Source organism: Ranitomeya imitator, chromosome 1 (genome assembly GCF_032444005.1).
Source record: "Ranitomeya imitator isolate aRanImi1 chromosome 1, aRanImi1.pri, whole genome shotgun sequence".
NCBI lineage: Eukaryota > Metazoa > Chordata > Amphibia > Anura > Dendrobatidae > Ranitomeya > Ranitomeya imitator.
This window is the reverse complement of record NC_091282.1, coordinates 103,036,684-103,057,448: the sequence shown is the minus strand read 5'-3', so window position 1 is coordinate 103,057,448 and position 20,765 is coordinate 103,036,684.

The window sequence follows — 20,765 nt, the reverse complement described above, 5'->3', positions numbered from 1 at the left end:
TAACGGTTATGAAGTGATTACCTCAGGGGATGGCGGCCATCTTTACTCCATTATAACCAATGGGGAAAAGTCACTTTCAATAGTTTTCAATGGGGAATGGATTTTTCTTTAATAAAGTCAATTTTCAAGATTTTTCATCCAAGTTTTCACAGTTTTGGGCTCCAATCACGGCACACAATACCCGGTATACGGGCTGGCTGGATCCTGTTCGTGACGCCAATTGTGACGCCCAATAGACCGGGATACCCAGCACCGGCCAATGGGGTCTGTCTCTTGAGAGGGATGTCACGGGTGGCTTGACCCGGTGCTGTGGCCTCAGGCAATGCACAGTGTAAGGGGTATCGTGAGGGGACAGGCACTTACTTGATCAGCAGCAGGTTCTCCCAGCGGTGACGATCCCGATCCTGGATAGATGGCTATTGTCCAAATGAAAGACTGAGGCACTGAAACGTTTAACCAGTTTACTTTAACATAAAAGGATTTACAACCAGTCCTGTCACCGGAGTCTGTCATGGGAACTCTGAGTTACTTTAACCCTGCCGGGGTCTTCGCCTCTTATTGTACGCAATTTCTGTGTGGCCCTGCTGCTGTATGTGAACTGGCTGCTGGCCCAATCTGTCCCCTCCGGGTCCTGGTTCGACGGGCAACCCGAGTCCTTTTATCGGTTTACCCCCTCTGGGAGTACCGCTGAACTCTGTATCTGTTGCTGCGTCCGGCCCTAGTGAAGTTGATATCACCTCACGTTTTTCCGGTTGCTGTATTATATATAATGAATACAGCCACGGATCCGGTATCCGTCTTTGCGCCTGTTCTGGGTAGTGATTAATGCTACCCGGTTCTCACAATGTCCTTTTTCTCTATCCCTCTTCTCCTCAGGCCGGTGATTTAGGCCTGGTAACAGTCACAGGGCTGTTAGAGATTCAACTGTATGACCTCTCACTATCAGCTCCTTGGCCCAACTGCTATTTCTTCTCTCAGACCAGAATGGATCAAGGGGAGTCTCTGGAGCTCCCCCTTCTGGCCGGAGGTGGTAGTGCAGTCTTGCTATTTTAGTATTTGTATTTACTGTCAGTAACTATTTTTGTGGCAAATACCCCTAGGGGTGCCACAATACCAAAGTTCAAAATAGGTCTCCCCAGACCGAACAGAACAGCAGGGTTAAATATGGATCATAATTGACACCTTCACATAATGCATTGCATCAGTAATTGACCTCCGCACTGCTATTAAGTAGAATACAATACTTTCACTAAATTACTAAATTACACCAAATTAGCAGCACACATGTCATAACTATTGATTCTGTTGGTTGCCAATTACTCGCATACATCAAGTCATTAATTTTTATTGCATATCGTATGATGTTTTATGACAAAAAGAGAAAATAAACTAATTAGTGGTGTTAGACTGCTATTATTTTCCACATAATCAGTGCTGTCTTTGTCAGTCCCTTAGACTTTGAATACAGCGGTCGAACATATATGCAACCATCCCACCATTCCAATGTGAGATACAAGATTCTCGTTCCAGCATTCTAGCAGTTACTATCTATAGGGGATATCTTGTTATAACTAGAATACCCCTTTAAGGCAAACTATAAATGAAACAATACAGAAACAAATAAAGATGTAGAGAAATGTAGCTCTAACAGTAAAAACATCATAACAAACAATATAAGATGAAATGAACTGAAATAGTTTTTTTCACAACTGGCGGCAAATGACCACTCTGCAGAGATATAATATACAGCGCATGTAAGAGCCACTGAAGATTTTGCTAAGAGATTTTATCTGAGAATCCATAATACTTGATATATTCTGGCAGGTAAAGCTATAACACTGAACCACAAGCAATATATCAAATATACACCTTGAAGGAAAGAGATAATAAAAATCAAATGGAAAAAATTAAAATTGCTGCTGGAGTGTTTAAGACTCTTAGATCTACGAGCTTAACCATGAATGAAAACTTCAGTAAATGGGGGAAAAAAAATCTGACTTTTTATTTATTTGGACAGCATAAGCTGTAACGTTAAAATTAAGTGCTAAAACATGAAATATACATTACATTTAAATCACATTTGGTTAGATATTGGTGGGTTTTCTATAAAATATGACATCAGTGTCCAATTGACAGAATTATGACTGTTGTGACTACCACAGTTTGCTAGAATGAGGTGGCCACAGTGCTTGGAAAAGAGTGTGCCATTCTGTCTACTAGGTTTGCCTTATTCCAAGCTGTAGCACAATTGGTAAAGATGATCGGATCGTCCAAGAGGCAAATCCAATTCAAGTCTATGCGAATCTGAATAGTTTACGTTTCAGTTCACAAGAACTGACCAAGCAAAAAGATGCCTGGCACCATTTCACACATTGTTGAAGAGTTGGGCTGTTGGCAAGAGGTGCAGTGCCAAACGGGCTACCTCATTATAACTCTCGGTTATAATATCACATGGTCTAAATATGAGGGACTATAACAGTCACTATAAAAGATGGGTTCCGGCCAAGTTGCACCATTTTATGCTTCTACAGCATAAGGACAACTGTAATATATTTCATCAGAGAAAATGCTTTTTTTTCTCTGCCAAAATTTAATCAGTCATTATCAAAATTCTCAATTCTGAGGTAAAATCTGCATTCAGTGAAGACAGACATTCCCATTACTGAAATGGGAGATGGCAAAGGCTACTGGTAAGATTCTATGTAGATGGGATGGGGAGGAGGAGGGAGGAGCTCTGCCAGTAGCTCCTTCCTCCTCCCATCTACATAGAATCTCTTGGTAACATCTGCCATCTCCTATCTCAGTAATGGGAAAGTCTGTCCTCGTTGATTACAGATTTTACCTCAGAATTGAGAATTTTGATAATGACTGATCATTATCATTGGCAGAGAAAGAAGCAAATTTCTCTGATAAGACACAGTTGTGTGAACAAGTGTTTGCCCCCTTCCTGATTTCCTATTCTTTTGCATGTTTGTCACATGTAAATGTTTCAGATCAGTAAACACAAAATGCAGTTTTTAAATGAATGTCTTTATCATTAAGGGAAAAAGATATCCAAGCCTACAGGCCCCACGATCGGTGCTAGCACCAATCGCGGGCGTTTATCCCCTCTAATGCCGCTGTCAATAGTGACAGAGACATCAAGGGGCATCAAAGAGGGAGGGAGCTCCCTCTCTGCTCCCATCGGCACAATGAAATTGCGATCACATTGTGCCGATGGTCTCCATGGTGACCCCATGTTGAAAGATGGCTGCGGGGTAACCCAGGGAAGGTGGCCTGTAAGCTCCTGCAATAGTTGACTTGACACGCCTCCTCCCTGTGTGAGAGATGCTGATCTAATGTCCTTCAATACAAAAGCATTGCAGAATATTAGATCAGTGGTCAGGGCAGGAAAGTTGATGTCCCATCTTAGGACAACGTAAAAAAAAAGTTAAAATAAAGTTATTAAAAATGTTAAAAATATATTTTTAAAAAACACAAAATAAATGCCAAAAAACATGACTCCATTAAATGCAATTATTTATGTAAAAAGCAAAACCAAAAATAAACAAAAAAGGACACATATTTGGCATTGTCACTTCTGGAATGACCCGACTCATAAAACTGTCACCATAGTTAACCTCTTCAGTGAACACTGCTGGCACCACATCATCATGTCGCTGAACAAACAGTGGAATAAAATGCAATCAAAAAGACAAATGTAAATAAAAATAGTATCTCTGCACTGCAAATGTCATCGTGTCCAGCAAATAACAGGTCGAATAGTGTCTTTCAGTGTGTGACAGCAGCCAAACATAAAAAATATATAAATCTGGTATCGCTGTAATTGCACTGACCCAAGGAATAAAGTCACCTAATCACTTATACCTCACAAGGAACCATGTAAAAAATAAATGAAACCAATTCTTCACTTGCTGTTGATTTGTTCATTCTGCCTCTCAAAGATCGCAGTAAGGCTTGACGCACATTTATTCTGCACTCTTCGCTGAGTGCTTGCACCATGGGTTTCCATGTATATCTCTAAAAAATATATGATTCAGATGGATCTCCTGGTGGAATATTTTGTATAATGAGGCAGATGGAGTCACTGTGGACTTTGTCTCACCTGTGATCTGGCGGTGTTCATCTTTTTAGGCTTGCAATAAAGCATGGTCCGCCACAATTTTGTACACCTCTGAAAAGAAGGACACTGCTGAATAGAGGCCAAATGTGGTTCACAGTAACTCTGCTGCATCATTATAGTGTTATTGTCACGGGGGTTACCACAACATAGAGGAGCCAGAAGACCACAGCATCCGATTGCTTCTATTCCTGCTCTGAATAGAAGCAATTCACCTGCTTTTTAAATGGTGTAAAAAAATGTTGGCAGTACAGAGGTTAATCTGCCGTGTGGAGAGCTCTGTGAGCTAAGGCTCTTAGCTAAGCGTGATTAGCCACTCCTATTCCCTATATAATCTTGGTCCTGACAGACACACATCGTCAGAGCTAGCTTTTGCTTTTTGGCTGGGAGAATAGTAGTTGGTGGTTATATGAGTAGGCATTTGGTGGGGTTGTCTGTGACTGTTGCTTGCCTAGTGAGTGTGATAATTCCATTTTCTCATCATACTTTGGTTTTAGCCCATCTTCCACTCCCAGATGCATTCCTCTATTATATGTGAGTGTATATTTGTGTGCCTGGTATTTTCTGTTTCCCTTGATCGTGATACCTTGTTCGTCTGGCTGGTATACTACTGTGCACTACCACTACCTTCTTCCTTAAGTGGGGGAAGGGTACAAATATAGGGCAGATTCAGGAGATAACGCAAGGTACCAGGCCCCGGCACCTTCACCTTCAGAAGTAACCCTTTGAACAGGGCGAGCTAGTGCACCCCCTATCATTAGGAACAGGGAAGGAGTCCCTGGTTCCGGGTCACCTGACAACAGAGTCATGACAGTTATATAAGTGCTCAGTTTAGCACGCCAAATAAATGTGATCCCAATTGTTTTTTAAAATGTTCCCAACAAAAGCTTCAACTCAATTCACAAAAACAACAAGTTCCCACTCAGGTTTGTCATCTGTTATTGGAAATATAAAGGGATTTTATATTACTAGTAGTATAAAAGCTTTGGAAAAGAGCTATTACTCCTTGCCCCCTACCCCAAAAAGAAAATTAGCAAATTCTGCGCTCCTAAATCCAAATGCCCCCTCCCTTCTGAGCCCCAGTGTGCTTAAACCACATTTAGAGTCAAAATGTTTGGCATTTCTGTAGCAATTACAGGCCGCCTAATTTACAGGTGCATGTCTCCAGAAGCATGAGCTGGGCACTACCACATACTGGTAAATGCAATATAGTAATAACTACTACTTACTTGGCACTAAAATAGCAATTTTCAATTTTCACTCAGCAATATTCACTGCTACTTGTATCTGGAAATCACACAACAAATTTTGGGGTCTATTTTCTCTAGCTATACTTGTGAAAATGAAAATAATTGGGGTTAAAAAATATTTTTGTGTAAAAAAAAAAAAGTTTGCATTTTCACAGATCAATGTAGTAAAATTTAGTAAAGCACCAGTGGGTTGAAGATGTTCACCATCACCACATATCTAGATAAATCCCTTGAGGGGTCTAGTTTCCAAGATGGTGTCACTTTCTGAGGGGTTTCTCACTGTTTAGGCACCTCAGGGGCTCTCCAAACGCGTCATGACACCCGCAGAACATTCCTGCAAATTCTGAGTTGCAACCATCACTCCACCCATTCTGAGTCCTGCCGTGCGCCCAAACAGTAGTTTTCCACCACATATCAGATATCTGGGTACTCAGGAGAAAATGGACAACAAATTCCAATTTCCATTTTCTCCTGTTAGGTTGGTTTCACATTTGCATTTAAATCCGCAGCGTTTAAAACGCATCCGCAAGTCGTGAAAAAAACGCATGTAAACGCGTACAAACGCTGCGTTTTTTAGACGCATGCGTTGTCACATGCGGTTAAAAAAATGCTGCGTTTGTACGCGTTTACATGCATTTTTTCCTGCGTTTGCGCTTTTGGTACGCATGATGAGAAATTTCACAAGCTGGTTTTTGTTCATTCTGCTTCACAAAAATCGGAATAAAAAGCAATCAAAAATGTCACGTGCCCGAAAATGTTACCAATAAAAATGTCAACTCGTCCCGCAAAAAACAAGACCTCACATGACTCTGTGGACCAAAATATGGAAAAATTGTAGCTCTCAAAATGTGGTAACGCAAAAATTTTTTTGGGAATAAAAAGCGTCTTTCAGTGTGTGACAGCTGCCAATAATAAAAATCCACTAGAAAACCCCTTATAAATAGAAATCAAATCCCCTTCATCAACTCCTTAGTTAGGGAAAAATTAAAAAATTTAAAAAATGTATTTATTTCCATTTTCCCATTAGGGTTAGTGTTGTGAATTCTGCTTTTGGGCTCCCTCCGGTGGTTGTAGGTGGTAATGCAGTTGTCCCTTGGCTGCAGTCCTGGACAGGTGTATCTGCTGATTGCAATTCTGACTGGGGTATTTAGGTTTGCAGGACTCATTAGTCCTTGCCAGTTGTCAATGTTTCTTGGGAAGTGTTGGACCTCTGTCTGGCATCTCCTGCTTAGCTGCCAATTCAGCAAAGATAAGTGTCTGTTTCTTTTTCTATGGCACACAAGCTGTGTGCTTGTTTTTTGATTGTATTTCTGCCCTGAGTGTAAAATTCTCTGGAGTTGCAGATATACGTTCCACGTCTTTAGTTAGATGGAGGAATTTTTTGTATAATCTGCTGTGGATATTTTTGGAAGGGTTTTAATACTGACCGCACAGTACTCTGTCCTATCCTTTCCTATTTTAGCTAGAGTGGCCTCTTGTGCTAAATCCTGTTTTCTGCCTGTGTGTGTCTTTCCTCTCCTACTCACAGCCAATATTTGTGGGGGGCTGCCTATCCTTTGGGGTTCTGCTCTGAGGCAAGGTAGAATTCCTATTTGCATCTATAGGGGTATTTAGTCCTCCGGCTGTGACGAGGTGTCTAGGGATTGTTAGGTACACCCCACGGCTACTTCTAGTTGCGTTGTTAAGATCAGGATTTGCGGTCAGTATAGTTACCACCTACTCCAGTGAAAGTTTTCATGCTGCTCCAAGGTCACCGGATCATAACAGGTTAGGGCTAGGGTTAGGGTTAGGGTTTGGATCCCTTTGGGGTTAGGGTTTGGATCCCTTTGGGGTTAGGGTTAGGGTTTGGATCCCTTTGGGGTTAGGGTTAGGGCTAGGGTTAGGGTTTGGATCCCTTTATCACCTTGATGGTGGAGGGTGGCTTATCAGTGTCCAGACTTGTTTTTCTCTATGGAAACGCATGCGTTCAAAAACACAACCAAACGCATGTGCTTAAAAACACATGCGTTTACATAGACAGCAATGCTTTTTTTTTACGCAAACCGTGCGCAATCGAACGCATGTGTTTCCTAGCGGCAAATAGACGCCTCTAAAAATACTACATGTTGCATTTCCGTGCCAAGCCGCAAGCGACAAAAAGACGCATGCGTCGTCAAACGCAGCCAAACGCGAACAAAAAAAACGCATGCGTTTTTAATGTTAAATATAGGAAAACACGACACATGAGTTTATATGCGGTACAAACGCAGCGGCAAAAAACGCAAATGTTAAACAAGCCTAACCCTTGGGAAAATAAAAAATATGGGGCTAAAAGAATATTTTTGTGGGAAAAATCTGATTTTTTATACTCACGACTCAACATTTTAAACTTATGTGAAGCACCTGAAGGTTCAAGGTGTTCACCACATATTTAGTATATATAAGTTCCTTGAGGCGTCTAATTTCCAAAATGGTGTAATTTGAGGGGGATTTCCACTCTTTAGGCACATCAGGGGCTCTCCAAATTAGATATTAGAAAAAAAATGTTGACAGTTAGGGTGATCAATGAGTGGAACAGGCTGCCACGAGAGGTGGTGAGTTCTCTTTCAATGGACGTCTTCAAACAGAGACTGGACAGACATCTATCTGGGATGATTTAGTGAATCCTGCTTTGAGAAGGGGGTTGGACCAGATGACCCAGGAGGTCCCTTCCAACTCTACCTTTCTTTGATACTATGATCTATGAAATACGACGTGGCATCTGCTAATAATTCCAGCAATTTTTGTATTCAAAAAGTCAAATAGTACTCCTTCCCTTCTGAGCCTTGCTCTGTGCCCAAACAGAACCAAAAACACATGGGCTACTTGCACATTGAACAAATCTGTAGGAACATGATCACATTACCAAGAAACTTGAAGACACAAAAGAGCACAGTGAGGTCAAAAATATGTTTTTTTGCAAAAAAATGTATACTAAGCTGCTCCACAAATCATCAAGGTATACCCATATAGAGCAGTCCTAACCTGTGGACCTGCTAGATAGAACAGCTTTAGTGGGTCATTTGCACTTGCTTATTACTGTGATTTTTTTTTACAACAGAGTATTTTTGACCTCACTGTGCTCTTTTGTGTCTTCAAGTTTCTTGGTGGTGTGAACATGTTCCTACAGACTTGTTCAATGTGCTAGTAGCCCATGTGTTTCTGGTCCTAGAATTGTTCTCTTGTTTCTAGAAGACTGGGGAGTCCACCACTCTTTCGTGGGTCATTTGCACTAAAGCTGTTCCATCTAGCAGGTCCACATGGATATTCCCTCTCTGAACCCTGCTTATACAGGTACTATACAGATAATCAGGTTTTTAAATACATCAGATAGGGATTATATACATTAGTTAGGACTGCTCTATATGGGTATACCTTGACGATTGGTGGAGCAGCTTAGTATACATTTTTTTGCAAAAAAAAAGTATCAACTAAATACCCTGTTTTTTTCCATCTTTTGACTAGCACTTGCTTATTACTGTGATTTTTTTTTACAACAGAGTATTTTTTACCTCACTGTGCTCTTTTGTGTCTATGTGCCCAAACAGTAGTTTTCCAAACATTTTTGTGGGTGAAATGTGATTTCTTTTTTCACAGCTGTAACAACTCTGCTGGCATCACAGCATGGTCTCACATCTCTCACACAATCTTACCCACTGCTCCAGGCCATGATGTGGTTTCTGTTTCATGCCAGCTCCATGTTCTGTGTCTCTGCTCTCTGCATGCCTCATGGCTATGTGTATAGGGGGCCGGCGCCTGAACTCTCTGGTTCTTATAGGAATCAGGTGCATCTGTCTAATCAGTTCCTGACCAATTATCAAGAGGCCTCCTGTATATAGTGCAGCTCCACCCTGTGGTCTGGGCATGTGCAATGTGTTAGCTCTGTTAGTGTTTAGCTGCTGAGTTTGCCTGGCCTTGCTCTGAGTTACTCCCTCTCTGGAGGCTTTTCTCTGTGCTATTGCCTTGATCTTGTAGTCCGCCCTCCAGGAGGCAGAATATCCTGGTCCCTGTGTCTTTGTCCCTGTGTCTTGTTCCATTGCCTTGTCTGTATTTAGTCTTATCTCGGTCTCCTTGTCTGTGGCTTCCTTCCCTGCTGTGTCTTTCCTTGTGTTCTCAGTCTGCTTACACCCCGCACTCTTGCGGTTCTGCACTCAGACCTTGCTTCGCACTCTCTGGCTTTGCTCTGTGGCTCCGCTCTTTGCGGTTCTATCTGGCTCCGCTCTTTGCGGTTCTATCTGGCTCCGCCTCCTGTGTTTCTGCACTTGGCTCCGTCTCCGCTCTTGGCGTTACCTCCAGCGTCTCCGCTCTTGGCTCTGCCTCCAGCGTCTCCGCTCTTGGCTCCACCTCCAGCATCTCCGCTCTTGGCTCCGCCTCCAGCGTCTCTGCTCTTGGCTCCGCCTCCAGCATCTCCGCTCTTGGCTCCGCCTCCGGTGTCTCCGCTCTTGGCTCCACCTCCGGCGGCTCTGCTCTTGGCTCCGCCTCCAGCGTCTCCACTCTTGGCTCCGCCTCCGGCGTCTCTGCTCTTGGCTCCGCCTCTGGCGTCTCTGCTCTTGGCTCCGCCTCCAGCATCTCCGCTCTTGGCTCCGCCTCCGGCGTCTCTGCTCTTGGCTCCGCCTCCGGCGTCTCTGCTCTTGGCTCCGCCTCCGGCGTCTCCGTTCTTGGCTCCGCTCTTGGCTCTGCCTTCTCCTTCTCTTCTCTTAGTTCCACCTTCTACTCGTCCTCAGCCTCCTGCGTTTCTGTTCTTGGTTCTAGCTCTTGTGCTTTCGCTCTGCATCCGCTCTTGCGTTCTTTCTCTACTTGTTACTTAGTCCTCCTGTCTGAACAGGTTCCAACCTTTTTCACATACCTGGCTGCAGACCGGTTCCTACCGGTTCTTCCTATGTTCCAGCCGTACCCACCTGTCTACCAGAAAGCCAGCCGTGTCTGCCTGCTCGCCAGTGTCTCTGTTGTACCCGTCTGCCTGCCTGTGTCCCAACCGTGCCCGCCTGTCAGCCAGAGTGCCAGCCGTGCCCGCTCCGTTTCTTAGTGGGATCAGCAGCCACAGCCAGACATCACCCTGGAGTGGCACCTGGTAGCTTCCTATTGCACAAGTCTGACCTCACCATCAGAGGCTCCAGCGAACACCTAGGAAGCTACTTAGTTACGCCCCTTCCAGGGAAGTTTGGTCTGCGGTCCAGTGGGGCCACACCCCCGTATGCCCGCGCCAACCAGTCTGGGCACGTGCGTGACAACGGCTCAACATTATAAACTTCTCTGAAGCACCTTGGGGTTCAAGGTGCTAACCACAAGTTCCTTGAGGGATCTAGTTTTTAAAATGGGGTCACGTGTGTGGGGCTTCCACTTTTTTGACACTTCAGGGGCTTTCCAAATGTAACATGGCATCTGCTAATGATTCCAGCAAATTTTGAATTAAAAAATTCAAATGACGTTTCAAAAAATGTGCTTATGTGAAATAGACATGTGGGAAATGTTGTTTATTAACTATTTTGTGACACATAACTCTTTGATTTAAGGGCATAAAAATTAAAAGTTTGAAAATTGCTACATTTTCAACATTTTCGTCAAATTTCCGATATTTTCACAAAAAAATGCAACTCATGTCAAACAAATTTTACCACTATCATGAAGTACAATCTATATGGAGTTATTGGGTGCTGACTGTATAGGTGGTGCTCTTAAGTAAATGGTTTCGAATACTGAAAAAATAGCGAACTTCGGCACTCAAAAAGTAAATTTATTGCATATAAGGCAGGACAAAAAAATATACATCAGACCCAAATTAAATCAGATATGTATAAACTCGATGTTTCAGCACATCGTAACCTTTTTCAAGGTATATATGTGTATAAAAAACATCACACTACTATTATCCCCTTTCTGACGTTGGGCACAATAATACACCCACGTCGAACTACCTCTCTTTGATGTGGGCTCCGGCGCTGAGCCTACATCTTTCACGGCACATGTTAGCTGTTTTGAACAGCTGACTTGTGTCTCTAACAGTAGCGGGTGGAATCACAATCCACCTGTGGCTGTTAACCTATTAAATACCGCTTTGAACCTCTGAAAGCTGCATTTAACTTGCGCTTCCAGCAAAGCACGCTGGAAATTCTGCTCATTGGTGAAACCATCACATGACTGTGGGTCACCGATGGGCTGACATGACAACCAGAGGTCTCCAGCAGACCTCTATGGTTGTCACTGCCGGATTTCTATGAGCGCCACCCGGTGGTTGGCGCTCATAGCAAGTGAGCATTTCTGCTACATACAGTCGATCTGATCATCGCCAGTGGGTAGCATAGCCGATCAGACAAGTGCTGCTTCTAGTCTCCCATGGAGACTATTGAAGTATGCAAAATGTAAAAAAAACACATTTTTTTAAATAAAAATATATAAAAGTTAAAATCACCCCTCTCTTACCCCAATCGAAATAAAATAATAATAAAAAAATACACATTTTTGGTTTCACCGCATTCAGAATCGCCCAATCTATCAATATAAAAAAATAATTAAGCAAATCGCTAAATGGCATAATGAGAAAAATAAAATGCCAGAATTACTTTTTTTGGTCCCCCTTACATTGCAATAAAATGCAATAACGGGTGATCAAAAGATCCTCTTTACACCAAAATGGTATCAATAAAAACATCAGCTTGCAGTGCAAAAACATGAGCCCTCACCCTGCCCCAAATCAGGAAAAATGGAGATGCTACAGGTCTTGGAAAATACCATCATTTTTTCACCACTTAAATAAAAAAGAACCTAGACATTTTTGGTGTGTATGAACTCTGGAGAATCATAATGGCAGAACAGTTTTAGCATTTAATGAATATGGCAAAAAAATACCAACAAAAAAATTGTGGAATTGCACTTTTTTTGCTATTTCACCGCACTTTAATTATTTTTCCCATTTTCCAGTACACGATATGTTAAAACCAATGGTGTCATTCAAAAGTACAACATTTTCTTGCAAAAAAACAAGCCGTCACATGGCCATTTTGACCAAAAAATAAAAAAAGTTATGGGTCTGGGAATAAGGGGAGCAAAAATCTAAAACGCAAAAACGGAAAATGGACCAAGGGTTAACGTGGTGAAGTGACATTGATACAACTTAAGAAACGTGTCGCAATATAAAATCAAATGTAGCTAAATCTCTAATCTATAAGTAATGGATACCTACAAATGGTGACAAGTTTGAACAGAGGAAAGAGACAACATACTAATTAACTATATCACATACTATGTATGTATTAAAGTTGAGGATTTTCAAGGAGGGAGCAAACTGCAACCAAATGTGGATATGTAGTAGGCATAGTGATATACAGTGGGGCAAAAAAGTATTTAGTCAGTCAGCAATAGTGCAAGTTCCACCACTTAAAAAGATGAGAGGCGTCTGTAATTTACATCATAGGTAGACCTCAACTATGGGAGACAAACTGAGAAAAAAAAATCCAGAAAATCACATTGTCTGTTTTTTTAACATTTTATTTGCATATTATGGTGGAAAATAAGTATTTGGTCAGAAACAAAATTTCATCTCAATACTTTGTAATATATCCTTTGTTGGCAATGACAGAGGTCATCTTTTTAAGTGGTGGAACTTGCACTATTGCTGACTGACTAAATACTTTTTTGCCCCACTGTATGTAACATTGTGTATGGGACTTAAAGGGAATCTGTCATATCTTTTTTCACATATAAGCTGCGGCCACCGCCATTAGGGGCTTATCTACAACATTCTGTAATGCTGTAGATAAGCCTCCGATGTAACCTGAAAGATAAGAAAAACAGGTTATATCATACTCACCCAGGGGCGGTCCTGATGCGGTCCGGTCTGATGGGCGTTGCGGGTCTCCCATCTTCATACGATGATGTCCTCTTCCTTGCTTCTATCACGGCTCCTGCACAGGTGTAATTATCTGCCCTGCTTCTAGCTTGCCATAAAGAAACCTATATACAAAATAGTGTAATGGCATGGATGGTATGACAAAAAAAGAGAAATAGGTATTTGACCACACTTGTAAATGATGAATATAATAAATTTGTGTAACTATAATCATCTGCACAGTCAATGACACTGAAATTCATAAAATGTATATGAATTCTTCTTGAGGCATTGATGCACATTATTATACTAAATTGTATCGTAGAGGGCACACTACACATTTTGTATTTGGGCTCAGAAGCTTCAATGATTGCCTTATTATAGCAGTATTGTCAAGATACATTAAGCAAACAAAAGTATTGGGATCTGCGAGACCTTTTAACTTACAAGTGGTGGTAAGTGAGGTTTGTTTGTGAGATTTTAATGATTATCTAAATACATTTTTGAAATTTTTTAACCAGATTTGCCTCGATGCAGTGGACTCCCGGGAGGCGTGGTGACTTTTGGAGTTTTTTCTCCTATTTTTCCGTTTGGGAGCTTTTATGACACCCCCTTCCTTATACTGCTACAACTCTTCTGGGAAAACTTTCTCCGAAATTTTGAAGGTGTTTGTGGGAATTTTTGCAGGAAGATCATTTGTGAGGCCAGACACTGATGTTGGAGGAGACGGTAGGGCTTGCAATCTCTGTTCTAGTTCATGTCAAAGATGTTGGATGGGGTTGAGGTCCAGATTCTGTGCGGTCGGCCATATTCTTCCAAATCAAATTAATCTAAACATGCCTTTACGAACCTTGCTTTGTGCACTGTCATGCTAGAACATAAAAGGACTTTTCTCAGACTGTTCTCACAAAGTTGGAAGCTACAATTATCCAAATGCCTTGTACAGTATGCTGAAGTGGTTCCCTTCTATAGAAATAAGTGAGCCAAGACTGAACCCTGAAAAATAATCCCATATCATTATCAATCCTACACAAAACTTTATGCAATCAGGCAGGCAATGTTTCGTTGGCATTCTCCAGACTAAGGCTCATCTTTCAGACTGCTAGATAGAGAAATATTGTCTATTCTTTTCCACAGTCCAGTGGCCATGTGCTTTACATCACTCCATCTGACACTAGGCATTGTGCTTTCATGCAGCTGGATGGAATGTTGTAGCTGCCGACATACTGTATAGTTGTCATGAAACACAAAGGGACTAAATGAAAAACCTGAATTCAATTATTAATACATGTGGCCAAAACTCATATTGTGTTCCAAGTTTGTGTTATATCTATGTGTGCAATAATAAGTGTAGGAGTGCAAGTGTATTATACTAGTGTCTTCAAATTAACACCAAAACACTTATTATAGATATGGCATTCTTATTTAACGTTTATTTAATACAGAGAAAGATTTCACAATTTCGTTACTTCGCCAGTAGATTGGAATTTCCTTTAAGCTGATTGAGGAGCAGATGGGTTGCAGAGCTATAATAATCCCCTACACATTTCTTACCTACTGTGCGTGTCTTGAAAAATGTGCAGACGACAGAACGGCTATTGATATGGCATTTTATAATGCATCGCACCTAACATTAACATGAAAATGCAGTCACGATAATTCATACATGCTTCATTGATATCTACAATCTAGAAGGAACCTTTTATTTTTCTACACTAGGAAATCCAAAGGAATTGCTGACCTTGAAGAAGAAAAATGTAAAAATTGTTTCAACGTGTGTGATTAAAATAATTCACTCAATTAGAGCCTGTTATAGCACCACAATAATATTTAAAGGGAACCTGTCACCCCCAAAATCGACGGTGAGCTAAGCCCAGCGGCATCAGAGGCTTATCTACAGCATTCTGGAATGCTGTAGATAAGCCCCCGATGTATCCTGAAAGATGAGAAAATGAGGTTAGATTATACTCACCTGGGCAGGCGGTCCGATCCGATTAGCATTGCGGTCCGGTCCGGGGCCTCCCATCTTCATAGGATGACATCCTTTTCTGGTCTTCACGCTGCGGCTCCGGCGCAGGCGTACTTTGTCTGCCTTGTTGAGGGCAGAGCAAAGTACTGCAGTGCGCAGGCAGTGGGAAAGGTCAGAGAGGCCCGGCGCCTGCGCACTGCAGTATTTTGCTCTGCCCTCAACAGGTCAGACAAAGAACGCCTGCGTCAGAGCCGCAGCGTGAAGACAAGAAGAGGACGTCATCTGATGAAGATGGGAGGCGCCGGATCGGACCGCGACACCCATCGGACCGGACTGGGACCGCCCCTGGGTCAGTATAATCTAACATCTTTTTCTCATCTTTTAGGATACATCGGGGGCTTATCTACAGCCTTCCAGAATACTGTAGATAAGCCCCTGATGCTGGTGGGCTTATCTCACCCTCGATTTTGGGGGTGACAGGTTCCCTTTAATACTCTTCCTGCATTATTGTGAGCCTGACAGCTGTTACATATTGCCCAATCTACAAACCACATATATCAGACACTGGCTGTACGATATCAGCAAGGTATAATGACTGAAACATTCAGGGTCTCATAGAAAAACATGACCCTGGAGGCCAGTCAGGTCCCCTACTGCTCCTCACTGCCTGCTGCCCTGGAGCGACAGATTTCTGCCTATAGACATACAAAGGAAGAGACCTTTCAATCCAGGGCAGTGGGTGGGGAGAAGCTGCCAGAGATCCACCTGTCCATGGCTCAGTCCCCTCAGCTTTTAAACCATGTTTAAAAATGTAGCAGTAATTTTTCATTTTTTCGAGAAAATTTACGAAATGTATTTTTTAGGGACCTATACAGATTTGAAGTGATTTTAGGGCTCCTATATATTTGAAACCCCCCAAAAGCGATACCATTTTAAAAACGGCACCCCCTGGCATTCTGAAAACTGCTGTCAGTTTATTTACCCTTCAAATGATTTTCATGAATTAATGCAAAGTGGCGTGACAGGAATGAAAAACTTTATTTTTACCCCACCTAAATGTTGCTAACTTCTGAACAGGCCACTATAGCAGGCAGATTCTAAGGCCGCTATTTGGTCATAAATTGCCATGTTAAACATCACGACTACACAATCATGATCTCATGGTGCCGATGGGGATAAAGAGGGATCTCCCATGCGCTGTTAACCATTTATATGATGTAGTCACTAATGACAGCAGCATCTAAAGGGTTAAACAGATATGGGCGGGGACAACACTGATCGTGGCTGGTGCAGTAAGTTGTCAGCTATAGTGGACAGCTAATATCTGCTGGATTGTCACCTGCATGGGGATGCTATTGTCTGATTTCTCAGGTCAGTAAAAAAACGTATCGGCGGTCATTAAAGGGTTAAGGATAAGTTGTATTTTAGAAAGAAGAGTGATACAGTGATTGAGTCATACAATTTAAAAAAATATGTTTGCCTATATTAATGCAGATAATGTAACCAATTCACATACACATGTAATGCAAGGCGGCTATAAAAAAAACAACTATATTGAGACAAGTGCAGTTGTCTAGACACTCCATGATTCCTTTGTATACACCATGTGGGTGGCCAGTCTAGTGACCACATGCCTGAGATTTCCATACTTGCAGTCAAGTGTTGACTTTACTCATGCATTTGTCATAATTCTCTTTTATTGATAAAAGCTCGGTGAGACTAATCCACATGTGCCTACAAGTTTGCAAATTGCACACATGATTTTATGTAACTTACCATGCGCACGGGGAATCCAAAGGAATTGTGATAGCATGAGCATCTCACATTGTCATGAATTGGCATTCTGCTGTAACATATAGTCAGGGCCGGTTTTAGGCAAATTGGGGCCCTGGACAAACATTAAAAGTAGAGCCCCACAACTAACAAATTGCAGAAACATTTAGGTTGCATTTACACAAGCTGATTTGTTTAATGAGCGCTACTAAACTATAATGAAGTCATACGGTGCTTGGTTATTAACCTTCCTTACGTAGGATGACAACAAATAATGGGGAGAGAACGATCTCTAATATATAGTTCCTGTTATACCCGCTATGCTGCAGAGAACATAAACAATCGGCATAAACATTCCAATCAACCTAGGGTTGAGCATCAATTTTGCTTGTTTGTTAGGTGATTGGTGACATGTTTAAACCTCTGAACTCTTGTCTGCGCTGCTGAAATTCATAAATGTGGATAGTGCACAAACACACACATAGCACATACAGACATGTATATGCATATATACAGTGCACATACACACGCACCCTCACACACATACACACACATATATATATATATATATACTGTGTATATACATATAGCACATAGAGATGGGCGGACACCTGGATGTTTGGATCCGGCGTGTTCGGCCGAACAGTTACAAAAATTTCAGGTTCAGGTACCAGAACAGTACTCGGACCCAAACCCGGACCCCATTCACTTGAATGGTGGCCTGATCATCCAGTGTTTTCAACTCTGTCATGTGCATGACAGTGCGGCAAACACCGCTTCTGATCGGTGGTAAAATCATTACCGCTGGTCAGACAGCCGTGGATTCCCACGCTGTCAAAAGACAGCGTGAAAGTGCAGCTGTGATCAGAGGTATAAAAGTTTACCTCTGGTCACTGCTGCTAACTGATGGGACTACTGCTCCTATCAGCTGATGCCTGCTGCCGCTAATTACAGTGAGAGCAGGAGCGGCTGATGGGAGTATTCATCAGCCGGCTCCTGCACTGTAAATAAATAATTTAAAAAAAATGGCAGGGGTTCCCCTGTATTTTTGAAAACCAGTCAGGCAAAACTCACAGCTTGGGGCTGTAGCCCTCAGCTGTCACAGGTGTGTCAGATGCTACAGTCTCTCTGCATCTGGCTGCAGAAGGTTTCTGCATTTGGCATTGCAAATGCCATCTTAATCCTTCTGACTTTTCGACCCAGTGGCAACCTCCCTCCACCGGTGATATTCACATTTTCCCCTTGTGAAGGCTTGTAGCTATAGCAGTCAGCTTACTTCCTTTCTGGTGCTGTTGGAGGACATTTGGTATTACCTCTCTGAGTCTGCTCAAAATAAGTTGCTTCCCCCTGTTTGTCTCCCTTCTTCTCTTTAGTGTACAGTGGGGACTGACCAGTGCTTACCCCTCCGTTCCTTATTCAGAACTTAGCTCTAGGGATACACAGGGCTCAGGTTCCTGCTCGGTGATTGGTGTGAAACCAATATAGGGATAGTAGGGGAGACAGGGTGCTATTAGATCTGCCAAGGGGTCTCCACTCCCCCTTTCCCTAGATGTTGGGCTTCCTTCCCTTCTTCCCTTCGTGTTGCACTTAGTCTTCACACATTATGCGTGACATTTTCACCGGCAGTGCATATTTAAATTTAAAAAAAAATTGACACGTGGTTTTATTTTTGTGTGTTTTTTTTACCTTTTTTTGCTTTGGTTATGTATCCGGTTGCAGGGCTGACAGAGCAGCTACGCTGTCTGTCTCTGGAGGTGAATGACCTCTGCTATGAGGTTCAGCAGCAGCAACAGCGGCTGCAGGTCGCTGATGTTGGAGTCTCTGCAGGTAGGCCGATCCAGCTGGAACCCAAGGTTGGACAGGTTTTCCGGAGGTAGAGGCAAGTTTTTTGTGTTCAAGGAAGCTTGCAAACTGTATTTTAAACTTATCCAAGAAAAAGAAAAAAGCACCTCCGCACAGCTGCAACAACTTAGATCGCCATGTCAGACAGCCAGGTAATGCTAGAGGTTCCTGCCGACAACCTCGGTGATGCAGTATCCAAGAAAACAAGACAATAAATATCCAAATGCAGAAGAAGAGAGAGGAACGCACTCACCGATCAGGTAAAATCCAATCCTCCGGGTCCGTAGAAGTGCTCGTCAGCGTGAAACGGCCGTCGTCCGTCATCCTCCACTCCCCTCCCTGCTAAGTTTGTCCATGCTTGAATAAAGGATTGGATTTTACCTGATCGGTGAGTGCGTTCCTCTCTCTTCTTCTGCATTTGTATTTTAAACTTTGCTTCACTCCTTTGGAAATGAGGAGCAACGAGTTGGTATTATTATTATCTCTCTGCTTCAGGGAGAGCCTCAATCTTGGGCTCTTTCTTTGCAGCTGGATTTGGTTTGTCTCCAGTCTGTGGAGGGATTTTTTTTGGCTCTAGCCCTTATTCATAATGACTCGGACCAAGTCTCCTTGGCTGAGTCCAGGTTGCATCGCCTTCAGCAGGGGAATTGGTCAGTGGAGACGTATAGCTCCGAATTACGCAGATGGGCAACTGATAAAAAATGGAATGACCAGGCTCTCAGAAGCTAATTTCTTCAGGTCCTTACTGAATGGTTGAAGGATGCTTAAGCAGTGTATGAAATCCATGATTCCTATGTCGTTGGCTATACCTGTTGATAGACGTCTTCGAGATAGATGGGTAAGACCACCTTCTCCAGAGCCTCTTTTTCATTGTATTGCCCCTTTGCCAGGGGAGCGGTCTGGTGCTGAACCAGTTCTGGAGTAGGTGGAGGAACCCATGCAGTTAGGGGGGCATTGTACATTTCCCAGGAGATTCACAAAAAGATGGGAGTGTTTTTTGTGGAAAAAAGGTATATTTTATTTGGGCCTGTCCTTTGATGCCTAATCAAAACAAGACTCATTTAACCCTTGGTAGTCAACCTGCAGTTCACGGTTTGTCCTGACAGCAGAGTTGGTGGTGGAGAGCAAATCCAAGGAGATTTCTGTGTTTGTTGACAGTGGAGCTGGAGTCAGCATGATTGATAATGAGCTTACTAGAACTCATGGGCTGACTTGCTGTACTTTAAACCCATTCCCATCTTCGCCATCGACTCAGCGCCACTTTCACAGCTGTTTTGCCATGGTCTCTATATTCAGTTAAACCAATGTTTCCCAGCCCATTGTTGTGGAGATTGATGCATCGGAGGTGGGGGTGGGGCTGTGTTGTCTCAGGGTCATTGGCATTTGAAGAATGGCGATATTGATTGGAGGAGGCTGTCCATTCCATTACTGTTACTCCTGACCATTAGAATCGCTCATATCTTCAATCGGCTAAATGTCTCAATCCTAGGCAAGCAGGTGGTTCCTGTTTTTTACTAGGTTCAATTTTGTTGTCACTTTCCATCCAGGGGTCAAAAATGTTAAGGCTGATGCTTTGTCCGTCAGCTTCCCTGGTGGTGGTGACCATGAGAACCCTGCCCCAAATTTGCAGAAGGGGGTAGTCATTTTGTGAATTGTACCCTGAGCTGGAGAGTGAGGTGTTGGAGGCCCCGGAAGACGCCCCTGGCCTCCTGCCCTTCAGGAAGGGTATTTGTACAATCTAATCTGTGCCACAAAGAAATGAACATCACAACTCTGTGCTTGCTGGTCATCAAGGTGGAAAGGCAAGTGCGGACCTATTTCCTGTCATTTTTGGTGGCCGGGGTTGCATCGGGATGTGGTTAAACACGTATCTGCACGCGTTCTAAGGTATTGCATACCCGTCCGTCTGGTATTCTTCTTCTGCTAACTATTCCTAGCAGGCCATGGATGCACTTGTCCATGGATTTT